We start from the raw sequence: 15,000 nt of genomic DNA on the forward strand, positions 1-15,000 counted from the left end.
ACCATGTCAACTAAGTAAAAGAACCAGCATTGAATGTATAAGTTTTCGAGTGCTTTTCCGTGGAAATGAACGATTTTTCTAACTTTGTTGCGATAGTTGCGGTGGCTATGGAGGTGTCTGAGCGACTGTCACTGTGCTTGTCATTCAACCCACACGACAGCTGTAGCCGGGCTCTCAGCTTTAGGCTTCTGTTCTGTTGTCACATGCAAATGTCCGTATAGAGTTAGTTGAAATATAGTTTTACATTTCCAATCGAAACATGTAGTTTTTACGATGATAAGGGTAGAAGGAAAGGTGTATTATTTCGGAGGACGGCGGGATTGCATGCCCGTTTTCCCTCAGCATTGGGTTGTGTTGGGGTCACAATATTGTAACGCGTATACTTATAGATTCCTTGTATGTAATCGAGTATGGGGAATGTTATCGGCCTGTAGTTTTCTTTCATTTGACACACAACTGAAGCGACCTCACAGGCCTAGACAATGAAGGGAGAAATATGCCATTAAACTATGAGGACTTTATAGGCCTTTGACATCTGACTGTATAGGCCAGATGAGTACATTTGTAAAGGTTGCTTGTTTTAATTGAGTTGATATTTGCTTGTTGAACGAGATACCTTTACGGCAGAATACGGGTGAATACATAGGCCTACATGAGGGAGTGTTGGTTTTGATATTCCTTTTGGGGTTATTGTGGACGGCAAAAGGCAAGCAATGAAATGGCAATGCCGTTGTGCGTAACTTTAATGTGGTATTTATTTATTTATATAACATTGAGGCTTTTCCCTCGGTTGGTTTGGAATTCGGATATGTGTTGACAGTGGTTGGAGAATCAAGTATTGTAGGCTACATTTAACAATTATATACTGATACAACATGTAGTATTTTAGAAATAAAAAATATGGCACACAAGGAAGCGATTTTGGATCATATGCTTGGCTAATGTGTTAATGCACTTGAAACAGTTTTGCTGCTGACAAGTCATATGAAGGCCTATTTACCTAAATAGAAAATTACTAATCTAAGTGACTAGATAATTTATTTCAGATGAAAATCTTAAAATTAGGTCACAGTGCAATTTACTGGCCCGTTTCACTGGAATCCGTTTCGTAGCCTCATTACAGCAGGCCTATGCTGCTTATATGCATATGAAATAACAACAGGACAAATATGATTTGATTAATTTACTTTAAAAAAACATGTAACATGTGATTAAGACTTTGGATGTGTATATTTGGACTTCACTGTAGCCGTCTGAGAAAAAGCGTTTGAGCGCGTACGGAGCGGTGAGAATTTCACCTATAACTGAGAAGTGCAGGGCAGGACCGGCAGGACCGAACTTGTTTGCCCCTTGAAGCTCGACGGAAGTAGCTTACAGACAGACAGTAGGCCTATTATACACTTAGATTTGAATATCGCCTTAAATGTCACAATCTCAGCACTCGTTTCACTATTTTCCTTTGTCTGGTGGTGCCATAGGCAGTAAACTGTAGGGCTTCCTCTTCTAAAAATACATGAATATTATAACGTTTTGTTTTTGTCCGTGTGCGTCTTGATGTTCTATTTTGTTTAGTCTTTTACCACTATTATTGTATGCTAAAATATAGCCTGTATAGCCGTGCAGTAGAGCTATAGGTCACGGGGCCTTAGCTCCTTTTCTCAGTATAGCCTAATATGCCTAACTTGTGGCTGAGGTTGAATTGTACATTTTTTAATGGCATTTCTGACTTAATTTTAATAGGATAATTCACACAATTAATATTATTTTATTTTACCAACACGCAAGTGCTTACACGCATAATAGTCCAGATTCCAGACGCGGCCTTCTCAGCTTTGCAAGTGTTTTTCGAAGTTCCATGAATTATTGAGTGCCCTTCGTTATTTTAATTGGACTTAATAGCCTACTTTAACCATACAATTGGATGTGTTGTTGTCACTGTGATTTCTATTCACTTTCTGTAACAAGTGTTCAGTTTTAGAATTAGGCCTAAGGAACAGTAACCGCATGTTTGGCTGGGGAGAAATGTAGGCCCTCTCCGTCAGCTCTTTGTAGTAGACACAGGACAGTCAACGCTTCAGCTAAAATCACTGTGGAAGAAATGTCAGTCTTAAAGAAACGTATTTCTTATAGAAAATCATAAACAGCATTAATGATTTCTTTAAAGATAGATATTGTCATATTGGTCAGCTGGGGTCAATGTAATTTAGCTTGTAAGAGTTCAGACTTGGCATTATTTAATTTGTTTATGTTTTATTTTCCTATACATTTATTCAGGGCACTTCTTTCAAAAACTGCATATTTAGTTTAGATATATTTCCAAGCCAAGTGCATATGGGGTTGAGCTCCGCGCGCATCATGTTTCTCTTTCTTTCCATTAATTAAAATTAATTGGCTACAGATCCGCCTACATGAGCCGAGCAGCGCGGCGAGCGCGTGCATTATGCCCATATGCGCGTGCATGCTGCCCATATGCGCAATACATATTGATCTTGTTAAGCTTCTGTGAGCTGATTTGTTTTCCTCGCGACTGATAGATTTTTCACCAGTAATTGATTTGTCAGCGTTATAATGATCTGATTTAATTTAAATCTAGTAGCATATTCAGTATTTGCATTATAAAAAAGGCAGTCAAAATTGCTTGGCCTCAAGACATTATGCAGATTATTTGGCAGTGAGAATATGAAAGGAAATACACGATCTTTTTTTCTTGCCTGTTCCAATATTATATGTTTGCAAGTTGTGCAAATTCTTGCGATATGATCTTTTGACTAAAAAGTTCCCTCCAAGCGTTGAACGGAGTTTTCAGAGGGCCAATTAACCTTGGTTTTCCGGTGAGTGAGAGAGAGAGAGTGTGTGTGTGCTTATCATACCACCCGCGGGAATTATCCTCGCGTTCCTCCGGAATCAACCATTTTGTCTGGAGATTGACTTTACATTTTCTTCGATTTAACCATGTTGTTAATAATGAAACAATCAGCAATGGGGACATGTGGTAACAAACGTAAACAATCAGTGATACATTATTAATGAGGATAAAAGCTTTGTTGGAATGGACATGCTTAGGTGAGGGACCTTGGGCATGACGCGTAATGGACGCGAAGTATGGATAGCCAAATCAGTACATTTGCAAAGTGGCGCTGGGAGGGTTTTTGAGGAGGAATATGGCACTGTTTTATGTTTTTTGTAGGGAGAGGAAGGAGAGGAGGGAACCATTTGCATAAAGGTTTTATGTAATGTGTTTGGATATCAATTATTGCTTCAGTCTCCACTCAAGTTTCCCAGAAAATGTGATATTTAGTGCAGGCTACACTGCGTCGAGTCTGGATTTGCTTGCGTTTTCACGAGGCTTCCGCAGTCTGCCTTTTACGCACAGTGCCAACCCATGAATTTTTCTGCTGCTCTTGATAACAAAATACGTAACCCTTGCTGGACATGCGTTTAGTTGTTGGTCGATTTAATGGTTTAAAAAAATGTATATATTTTATGTTTAGTATATTCCCCACTTGTTTTTGAATTGATTTCAAGATCAAATGCGTAGGCGTACATAAAACGCACTGAGCCGTGTGTGGCAATGAATGCCCGCGTTATGGTCGACTTGAAAGAAAGAAATGAGTTTAGGCCAAACATAGCTGTGAGCATTAGGTAATGTACGTTTGGTGATAGAGATGATGTCATAATTATCTCTCAAAGAATAATGTAGTTGTAGTTTGATTGCGTGTGAAGGGAAAGCAAGGACACCGCAGTATGTGTGTCCATATTAGTGTGATTGAGAAGCGTTGTCACGAGATTTGGGCAGGTCAGCGCACAGGGATAAATGTGCAGGGCCAGCTCTAGCCTTTTGGGGGCCCTAAGCAGATATCCTGCAATTGTACACATTTTGCCATGGGGTGGAGAGACATTTTTTTAAAGTTTTAAAGCGGCCTGAGGCCATAAGTGATGTCATGTCTGCCTGGAACCAGCCCTGTCAATGCTTGTAGGTTAACCCCTTCCTTCATCACTTCAGTACTGGAAGCACCAATGAATGATTCAGTAGTTGATGATGATGTCCTTATTTATTATGCAATTCATCAATTTGGAACAGTCGAGAAATCACAAAATAAAATGTATGTTACATGTCTCATTTTTCAACTATTTCAAATAGATTCATTTGCCTTTTACACTTTTAAGTTACAACTTGCCATGTTACATAGATATTTCCTGGCTACCCAAACTCCTTGCTCCAGCCAAATACTACGCCCATGGACGTTAGTTTCTTCTCCGCAATGAGTCTGGATCTGAGTACCTCCCCAAAGATGTCTAGAATGTGAACACATTCTACCATTCTGATTGGTCCCAGAAACCGATGGGTTGGGCCAGCACCAGAAATACATGTGGGTAAAGCAGCTTTTAGAAAATTCATCACTGGCTTTGATACTCTGATTGGTTAGAAATGATCCAATTGCTGATGACTTTGTTTTGTCCAACAATCCTCATTTTGACATCACCACAACCAACTTCAATGATGGCAGTCTCAGACTGACTATGTAGCTAACATAGAGCAGTGGAAGGATTCAGTTTGAGTCGTCAGGTAAAGATAGATAGGCCTTAGTCCTGTTGTCAGGCGGTAAGTCTGTCAGTAGTGTGAGTTATTCTCACCCAGTTTGTCCTCCAGGGACCTCATGCGTCAGCGGTGGGTTTTGGTTACACCAGCACCGGATGGTGACTGGGGTGTACGGTGGTGTTGGTGTAAGCCGAGGTGGCCTCCCTTGATCCGGTAACATAGCCTACCAAGCTGGTAACATCGTTCCTGCCGTGGTGTCACTTTTCACCACACCGACACGGGGACAGGAGCTGGTGTTGGACATAGAAATATAACTATTAGAATGGGACCCGCAGCCCCTCCACCTATCAGGGAACATTGACTTGAATGGAGATGCCCATTCTAGTCGTTGTATTTCTATGATGGTGGAGCTGAGAATAGGCATAAGGTTTGGGGTGATGGATGGGTAGAATGCCCCGGCGCTGCCTGGCAGGGTGACACCCTGCACTACATTGTGTTCTGGTTACTTATTAATCTCCCCCAGGCTAATGGATCACACCGCTCTGCCTGGGGTCAGCTCTGCCTGGGGTCAGCTCTGCCTGGGGTCAGCTCTGCCTGGGCGTAGCTCTGCCTGGGGTCAACTTCTGCCTGGGGTCAGCTCTGCCTGGGGTCAGCTCTGCCTGGGGTCAGTTCTGCCTGGGGTCAGCTCTGCCTGGGGTCAGCTCTGCCTGGGGTCAGCTTCTGCCTGGGGTCAGCTTCTGCCTGGGGTCAGTTCTGCCTGGGGTCAACTCTGCCTGGGGTCAGCTTCTGCCTCGGGTCAGCTTCTGCCTGGGGTCAGCTCTGCCTGGGGTCAGCTTCTGCCTGGGGTCAGCTTCTGCCTGGGGTCAGTTCTGCCTGGGGTCAGCTTCTGCCTGGGGTCAGCTTCTGCCTGGGGTCAGTTCTGCCTGGTGGGCCCTGTGCTAGTACATATGTTCTATGTGTATAGGACTATGTCTGTTATATATACTGCAGTGCTTGTAAATGTGTACATTTACTGTATGTGTTTATGCACGCTTGTACGCATCCATGTAATAATACATGTATATACATTTACTATACTGTATGCATAATGAGACAGAATGTACATGCATATATACATTTAAACAGAATGCTCCATCTCTACCACTGGTAACCTAATGATGCAAGCACTAAAGTCCCAGCTAGCTGAAGTCCTGTAGGATACCTTGTACTATATCTCTCATCCCGGGTCGGGGGGCCGGGGGCCGGGGGGCCGGGGGTCGGGGGCCGGGTGCATCTCCTCTCCTCCTGCCTTTGAGGAAGACGAGTTAAGTCTGTTCATCTTTTTATCTGTGCAGTCTTCCTGACCGCCCATGGAAAATGGATTTACCACACTTTACCGCCGCCCCTCCACAATCACCATGCAGCACAGGATAATAGGTTGCTGACTGTCCCCTGTGTGTGTGTGTGTGTGTGTGTGTGTATCACACCCCAACCCCCCAGCATGGATTAGATTTTGGCTGAGCCGTGGCCAGTGGTAGCAGGCAGCCCCTACAGCGGTCTGGTGGCGGTCTGCGATATACTGCTGTGGAACACACACGCACACACACGTTCCAGATATACATAGTGAGGATTGTGGTGGAGGGAAGAAGTTAACTATAATCAGTTCAGTATGGTACAATATGTGTGTGTGTGGGTGTCGATACGATAGAGAGAAGAATAGATGACAAACAGCCGTATCCTCCTCTCCTCAGCCAAGCCAATCTCACCATGAGAAAACACATTTTATATTCAATGTGAAATGTGGCCATTATACGGCACCTATTTGCTTAGTTTAAAGATTAGAGATGAAGTGTATTGTCGAGCTCTGAAAAACCTAATCATTCAATTCACTCATGAGTTCCCTCTGTAGGGTATTAAATTCTATCAGACATCAGAACCAAATGTACACACATACCAATAATGAAACGGTGTAGATAGATGAAGGCCACAGACTCTTTGTGTGTCCAAAATAGTACCCTATTCTCTACATTATGCACTATGGACCCTGGTCAAAAGTAGTGCACTATTTAGGGAATAGGGTGCCATTTGTGAGGCAGCCTCTGAGCCTGAGCCCACACAGTCTACAGACAGACCAGCCTGCCAACCAGGAACATACATAAGGTAAGGAGGGAGAGGCTGTGTCCCAAATGCCACCCTATTCCCTAAACAGTGCACTACTTTTGACCAGGGCCTACAGGGGAAAGGTTGCCATTTGGGACGCTACCAAAGTCTGTGATTCTGCCAAGTTGGACACAACTTTCAGAAGACGTGATAACGGAAAGACGTAATGAAAGACGTGAAGGATGAGAGGAGTGAGGGATGAGAGGAGTGAGGGATGAAGGAGTGAGGGATGAGAAGAGTCTGGGATGAGAGGATCGAGGGATGAGAGGAGTGAAGGATGAGAGGAGTGAGGGATGAGAGGAGTAAGGGATGAGAGGAGTGAAGGATGAGAGGAGTAAGGGATGAGAGGAGTAAGGGATGAGAGGAGTGAAGGATGAGAAGAGTGAGGGATGAGAGGAGTGAGGGATGAGAGGAGTGAAGGATGAGAGGAGTGAGGGATGAGAGGAGTAAGGGATGAGAGGAGTGAGGGATGAGAGGAGTAAGGGATGAGAGGAGTGAGGGATGAGAGGAGTAAGGGATGAGAGGAGTGAGGGATGAGAGGAGTGAGGGATGAGAAGAGTGAGGGATGAGAGGAGTGAGGGATGAGAGGAGTGAGGGATGAGAGGAGTAAGGGATGAGAGGAGTGAGGGATGAGAGGAGTGAGGGATGAGAAGAGGCTCTCTGGCAGCTGCCCTGGAAGAGAAGAGACTCCCATTTTCTTTTTCTTCCTCCTCCCTCCACTTTCTTCTCCTCGTCAACTCGCCTCTGTTGAAGAGAGAGCAACGGTTAGGAAGGATCCTCAACTCTGGAGGAGATGTTGTTGTTTCCCCCTCCTCCCCCCTCCTCCCCCTGACTCACCCGTTTGTGTTTTCTTTCTTTTATTTAGTTTCTTCTCTTTTTCGTCGGGTAGCTAACCCAGTGAATGGGACAAGGCGGTTAACCGTGAAATGAAAGCTCCTAGTTACTTTGTAGGGTTTTTCTCCAAAGAGGATTTGACACATCATGCATCCACACACAGACCACTCACACACACACAGACCACTCACACACACACAGACCACTCACGCATATACAGACCATTCACACACATACAGACCAATCACGCATACACAGACCACTCACGCATACACAGACCACTCACGCATACACAGACCACTCACACATACACAGACCAATCACACATACACAGACCACTCACGCATACACAGACCACTCACACATACACAGACTACTCACGCATACACAGACCACTCACGCATACACAGACTACTCACGCATACACAGACCACTCACGCATACACAGATCACTCACGCATACACAGACCACTCACGCATACACAGACCACTCACTCATACACAGTCCACTCACGCATACACAGACCACTCACGCATACACAGACCACTCACACATACACAGACCACTCACACATACACAGTACAGAAAGATCTAATTAGAGCCGCTAGATCAATGTATAGGCATTGATTTCTGACAAAGCAGATCTATTGAATACTGTCCCAAAGGGCTTGACTAAATCCTCCATCTCAGATGATTTTCTACTTACGTCTTCATCAGGAGCTTGATACAATGTTTGCGTCACGTGTTTCGATACAGTTGACATTTTTGTCTTTTAGCAAACACTCTTAACCAGAGAGACTAACAGGAGAAATTAGGGTTAAGTGCCTTGCTCAAAGGTACCTGGCCAGATTTTTCACATAGTCGGCTCGGGGATTCGAACCAGTGACCTTTCGTTTACTGGCCCAGCTCTCTAACCATTAGGCTCACTGTATCCTGTATTAGTAAACTGAAGAGAATTTGCAGACAGAAGCTTCACTGTCAGATATGTTAGAAATATATATATATCCAGTGTAGACAGTTGATCTGAAGATTTGCAGGAAAGAAGTAGTGCCAGATAATAATCTGATTGGTTAGCTGCTAGGTTAAAGAAGTAATAACACAGCATATGAAGCAGGTAGAACAGCCTGATTGGTTAGCTGCTAGGTTAAAGAAGTAATAACACAGCATATGAAGCAGCTAGAACAGCCTGATTGGTTAGCTGCTAGGTTAAAGAAGTAATAACACAGCATATGAAGCAGGTAGAACAGCCTGATTGGTTAGCTGCTAGGTTAAAGAAGTAATAACACAGCATATGAAGCAGGTAGAACAGCCTGATTGGTTAGCTGCTAGGTTAAAGAAGTAATAACACAGCATATGAAGCAGGTAGAACAGCCTGATTGGTTAGCTGCTAGGTTAAAGAAGTAATAACACAGCATATGAAGCAGGTAGAACAGCCTGATTGGTTAGCTGCTAGGTTAAAGAAGTAATAACACAGCATATGAAGCAGGTAGAACAGCCTGATTGGTTAGCTGCTAGGTTAAAGAAGTAATAACACAGCATATGAAGCAGGTAGAACAGCCTGATTGGTTAGCTGCTAGGTTAAAGAAGTAATAACACAGCATATGAAGCAGGTAGAACAGCCTGATTGGTTAGCTGCTAGGTTAAAGAAGTAATAACACAGCATATGAAGCAGGTAGAACAGCCTGATTGGTTAGCTGCTAGGTTAAAGAAGTAATAACACAGCATATGAAGCAGCTAGAACAGCCTGATTGGTTAGCTGCTAGGTTAAAGAAGTAATAACACAGCATATGAAGCAGGTAGAACAGCCTGATTGGTTAGCTGCTAGGTTAAAGAAGTAATAACACAGCATATGAAGCAGGTAGAACAGCCTGATTGGTTAGCTGCTAGGTTAAAGAAGTAATAACACAGCATATGAAGCAGGTAGAACAGCCTGATTGGTTAGCTGCTAGGTTAAAGAAGTAATAACACAGCATATGAAGCAGGTAGAACAGCCTGATTGGTTAGCTGCTAGGTTAAAGAAGTAATAACACAGCATATGAAGCAGGTAGAACAGCCTGATTGGTTAGCTGCTAGGCTAAAGAAGTAATAACACAGCATATGAAGCAGGTAGAACAGCCTGATTGGTTTGATCCCTGTTAGATGGGACCATAGAGATACATGTGTATGATTAGTGTTCTATTTAGTCCTGTGGTTGGAACAAGCATTCGTCAACCATACAGCTAGATATAGGTTAGTGTATGTGTAATCCAGTACCCTTTGCCAGTTGATCTGATCATAGGATACCATAGGTCTAGAGTACCAGTGCTTCACTGCATTGGCATGACACAACACGCACTGAAGGTCATTTATTTTAGTGTGTTTGTACCACAGGGAGCGTTTGCATGGGGAGGTGTTGACAGGAGCGTCTAATGCTGTAGGCATGTTAGACTGTCACATCAATATAGAGCAGCTCTCTCACTCTTTTTCTCTCTCTCTGTCTCTGTCCCTCTCTCCCTTTGTCCCTCCCCTCTCTCTCGCTCTCTGTCCCCTCTCTTTCTCTTAATGTCCCCTCTCTCTCTCTCTGTCCCTCCCCATTCTCTCTCTCTCTGCCCCCCCTCTCTGTCCTTCTCTCTCTCTCTCTCTGTCAGTCAGTCCAGTACTTTTCGTACTGAAAAACGTCCTTTGATTCCGTACACCACTGTAGTAGAAGTGTGCTAGCTGGGCTAGGCCTGGACAGTACAGTCAGTCAGTCTCAGTAGAACAAAGTGTTCTCTAACTCTCTGCTCTCCTCTACTCTCAACTCACTGCTCTCACTCCTCTGGAGAGAGGAGGAGGGTTTTGGCTGCCCTCCAAGGGTGGAAAAATCTATAAGCCATTACGTAATATACCATATCTTTACCTTAGGTGAACCCAGTACAAGATCCACAGCTGTGAGCACACAGAGGGAGGCAGGGAGGCCTGTGTGGAAAAGAGATTGTGTGTGTAGGGAGAGAGAAAGAGTGCGTGTGTGTGTATCTGTGTGTGTGTGTCTGTGTAGAAACAGAGAGAGGGAGAATGAGTGTGTGTGTGTGTCTGTGTAGAAACAGAGAGAGGGAGAATGAGTGTGTGTGCTGTATTAGAGAGAGACTTCTCTGTGGCCAGTCTGCAGCACTACAGACCCTCACATCAACAGGTCACATCACAATTAGCTGGAACTCTATTGTAACATTCCTTCCTTTCTGTTTTTCATCTATTTATTTGTTCATTTTCAAGCATACTTTTTTTTAAAGCAGCATTTGCATAGATTGACTTAAGAGGAGACTTCTTCAGGATTCTTCACAGTGACTTGGCCAAGTGATCCTGATGCTCGTAGAGTAAGTCACATCGTTTGCAATTCATTTATTTTGATTATATATACATTTAAATCAGAGTACTGTTGTGTGATGCGAAACGCCATGGCAACGTACTGCACTGTACTTCTAAAGCTGCTTCTTCCCGCATACAGGTGTGTGTGTGTGTATGTGTGCATACAGGTGAGTGTGTGTGTATGTGTGCATACAGATGAGTGTGTGTGTATGTGTGCATACAGATGAGTGTGTGTGTATGCGTGCATACAGATGAGTGTGTGTGTATGTGTGCATACAGATGAGTGTGTGTGTATGTGTGCATACAGATGAGTGTGTGTGTATGCGTGCATACAGATGAGTGTGTGTGTGTGTGTATGTGTGCATACAGATGAGTGTGTGTGTATGTGTGCATACAGATGAGTGTGTGTGTATGTGTGCATACAGATGAGTGTGTATGTATGTGTGCATACAGATGAGTGTGTGTGTATGTGTGCATACAGATGAGTGTGTGTGTATGTGTGCATACAGATGAGTGTGTGTGTATGTGTGCATACAGATGAGTGTGTGTGTATGTGTGCATACAGATGAGTGTGTGTATGCGTGCATACAGGTGTGTTTGAAAGCGGGAGTATGAGGCCGCAGGCCGTGCAGCGCTGAACAGACCTGCTTTTCACTTCACACATTGACAGTATTGACACGTCAACGCTTTCATCCCATAATATGCACTAATCATGGCTTGACAAGATGGGCCAGGCCTGCATCCCAAATGGCACCCTATGGGCCCTGGTCAAAAATAGTGCACCCTATGGGCCCTGGTCAAAAGTAGTGCACCCTATGGGCCCTGGTCAAAAGTAGTGCATCCTATGGGCCCTGGTCAAAAGTAGTGCACCCTATGGGCCCTGGTCAAAAGTAGTGCACTATAGTAGTGCAGACTTTTTGGTTTTGATGTGACTGACAACATCTTGAGTTTGTGCGAGTACCGGCCTCACGATACATACATTCCTCCTTAATGGCTGTTGTCTTGATTCTCTGTCCATGAGAATATATTCCATTGGCCCAAACGTGTTCCTCTACACATCGATGCTTGGTGAGGGTCTAGTGTTGTTCAGGAAGGGTCACATTAAATGAATTGGATTCAGGTGCCTGCTGCTTCTGTTTTCAATCTGATTGCAGACTACTTCCTATAACACAGGGGTCGGCAACAGGCGTCCCGCGGGTCAAAACCGCCCGGGAAGGATTATTTTTGGCCTGCCAAAGTTGAGTAAAAACAAACACACAAAAAACATATATTTGTTTGAAACTCAGCAAAAAATATATAAAAAGCACATATTTTCCCAGGAATGAAAAAGAAACGTGATCTTGTCTCAATGTAATCAAAGTATGAAACGAGTGAAATGTCCAACTACAATCTCTTTTTGGGCTTACGTGTAGTTGTGGTCAATTTGCAGTGTACAGATGAATATAATTATCTTCGCGACCCCCGACACTCCAAGGCTGAATGTAGTTACCTACCCCTGCTCTAAGATGATCCACCTGACAGAAATATTGACAATTACAAAATAACATGGTAAGAATCAGTCAACTCTGATGATGATCGTTATTAAACTGTCCGTAATGACGGTTGGTAATAGCATATGGATTGGGGAAGAGACACACACACACACACACACACATGTGCTGAGAGGCAATTGTAAGTTAATGTGAAACCATATTAAAACACATGCAGATGTGGATTAGAAGGTTTTACCCCAAACTCACTTCTAACCCTTTCCATTGTTACTCCTTACGTTATTCCTAGTTTCATTTGACCAATCTCACCTGTGGAGTTTCAACACACAGTCACACACATGCAACTCTTCAACTGGGAGTCGGACCTGCAAATGAAAGACATTTGGAGCCCTCTCTCTCACCACACACACGTGGTGCTGTGGTGAGGGCGGTTGGCGGTATTGGGTGCGGTGGTGAGGGTGGTTGACAGTATTGGGTGCAGTGGTGAGGGTGGTTGACAGTATTGGGTGCGGTGGTGAGGGTGGTTGACAGTATTGGGTGCAGTGGTGAGGGTGGTTGACAGTATTGGGTGCGGTGGTGAGGGTGGTTGACAGTATTGGGTGCAGTGGTGAGGGTGGTTGGCGGTATTGGGTGCGGTGGTGAGGGTGGTTGGCAGTATTGGGTGCGGTGGTGAGGGTGGTTGAGGGTATTGGGTGCGGTGGTGAGGGTGGTTGGCAGTATTGGGTGCGGTGGTGAGGGTGGTTGAGGGTATTGGGTGTGATGGTGAGGGCGGTTGACAGTATTGGGTGTGGTGGTGAGGGAGGTTGAGGGTATTGGATGCGGTGGTGAGGGCGGTTGGCAGTATTGGATGCGGTGGTGAGGGTGTTTGGCAGTATTGGATGCGGTGGTGAGGGCGGTTGGCAGTATTGGATGCGGTGGTGAGGGCGGTTGGCAGTATTGGATGCGGTGGTGAGGGCGGTTGGCAGTATTGGATGCGGTGGTGAGGGCGGTTGGCAGTATTGGATGCGGTGGTGAGGGCGGTTGACAGTATTGGGTGCGGTGGTGAGGGTGGTTGAGGGTATTGGGTGCGGTGGTGAGGGCGGTTGACAGTATTGGGTGCGGTGGTGAGGGCGGTTGACAGTATTGGGTGCGGTGGTGAGGGCGGTTGGAGGCATTGGGGGGCTGGTGGCTACAACTAGGGAGGCAAGATAGCTAGAAGGGGTTGTGGCTGGGTGGGAGATGGTGATATGTTTGTGTTTATTGACTTAAAGACACACACACACACCAGGGCTCCAGACTCAGGGGAAACGTGTGTGTTTAGAGCACACAGGCCTAATGATGCTGATTTAGACATTTTTGCGGTACTCTCTCTGGCTTGTGGTGTGTTAACTGGAACAGGAGCGACAACAAGCCAGCTCAGTGAGAGTAGTGGGAGTTTGTGAGCCCTATGGGCCCTGGTCAAAAGTAGTGCACTATATAGGGAATAGGGTGCTATTTGGGGGGCAACCATGGAGGAGGGAAACATACATCTCCAATGAGCATTGAACTCGTTCCCGGCAGTTTGTGTTTTCCCGGTTGCGCTCAATGTATTTCTTTTCAGATGTTATGGATTGGTCCTGGAATAGAGCCGATCCTTTTCCCAGCAATGGGAATTTACACTGTTTGAATGTTCTCTCTCGTGTTCCAAACAGAGGAATTTTGAGTTGGAGGCTTTATGGGAGGTTTATAAGTGAATAAACAAATAAGCTTTTAAACAAATATCGGAATGATGAAAAACTTCCCATTTAATTTGTTATTACGTCTAGATTTTCCTTTCGTGTGTGTGTGTGTGTGTGTGTGTGTGTGACCAGAGTAAGTACTGTAACCTACTGCTCACTGTCTCTGTGTCTCAGAGTTCTCTCAGTACAGGAGATACACAAACACACACACACACACACGTCACACAATATCACACAAACCCTCTCTCTCTCTCTCTCTCTCTCTCAGTAAAAGCGAGCCATGGGTCTTATCTCAGATTTTGTCAAACTAAAAAGCTACTTTGCTAGCTTTCCTTGGAAATCAGCCCGTCTAGCCGATCTAACAACTATTTCTCCATTTGCCAGTCTATTGTCTAAGAACGGAATGTCATTCATTCCCAAAGACAGTTACCCAACTTCCCTCCCCAGTCAGCCTCTATGTTAAACCCGACCTGGTTCTCCACCTTGTCTGACTCCTGTCTACTCCTCCAGATTAAAATGGTTGATAATAAACATATTGAGTTTCTTTACGGGATGTGATGGAATGCTGATACTAATGCATCAAAACCACGTCTATGTCCCAAAGGGCACCCTATTCCCTATATAGTGTACGACTTTAGACCAGGGCCCCATATGGCTCTGGTCAAAAGTAGCTCACTATACAGGGAATAGGGTGCCCTTTGGACACAGACCATATTATTCTACTTAGAGGGAGCTAGTGCTACGAGCCAAGTACCTATCTGAGGAATCAGATATTATGGAAATGTGCCTCCTCTTAATCCTCCTCTATCCCCCTTTATGGGCTGCGTGTCAACTGGCACCCTATTCCCTACATAGTGCACTACTTTTGACTAGCGCCCTATGATAATGAGGTGTCATTTGGGACACAGACTTAGACAGAGTTCCCTTTCCTTTCCCCCTGAAGAATCACATATTTGAAAAGGCAGAAACTGTAAT

The 15,000-nt window shown here is 44.7% G+C and overlaps 1 protein-coding gene across 40 annotated transcripts in view; it reads left to right on the top strand.

Annotated features, from left to right (window-relative positions):
* The window catches only part of LOC109887211 (nuclear factor 1 X-type-like), a 159,506-nt gene that overhangs the window by 21,351 nt on the left and 123,155 nt on the right, over positions 1–15,000 (top strand). The window lies entirely within an intron of this gene.

Source organism: Oncorhynchus kisutch, linkage group LG1 (genome assembly GCF_002021735.2).
Source record: "Oncorhynchus kisutch isolate 150728-3 linkage group LG1, Okis_V2, whole genome shotgun sequence".
Taxonomy (NCBI): domain Eukaryota; kingdom Metazoa; phylum Chordata; class Actinopteri; order Salmoniformes; family Salmonidae; genus Oncorhynchus; species Oncorhynchus kisutch.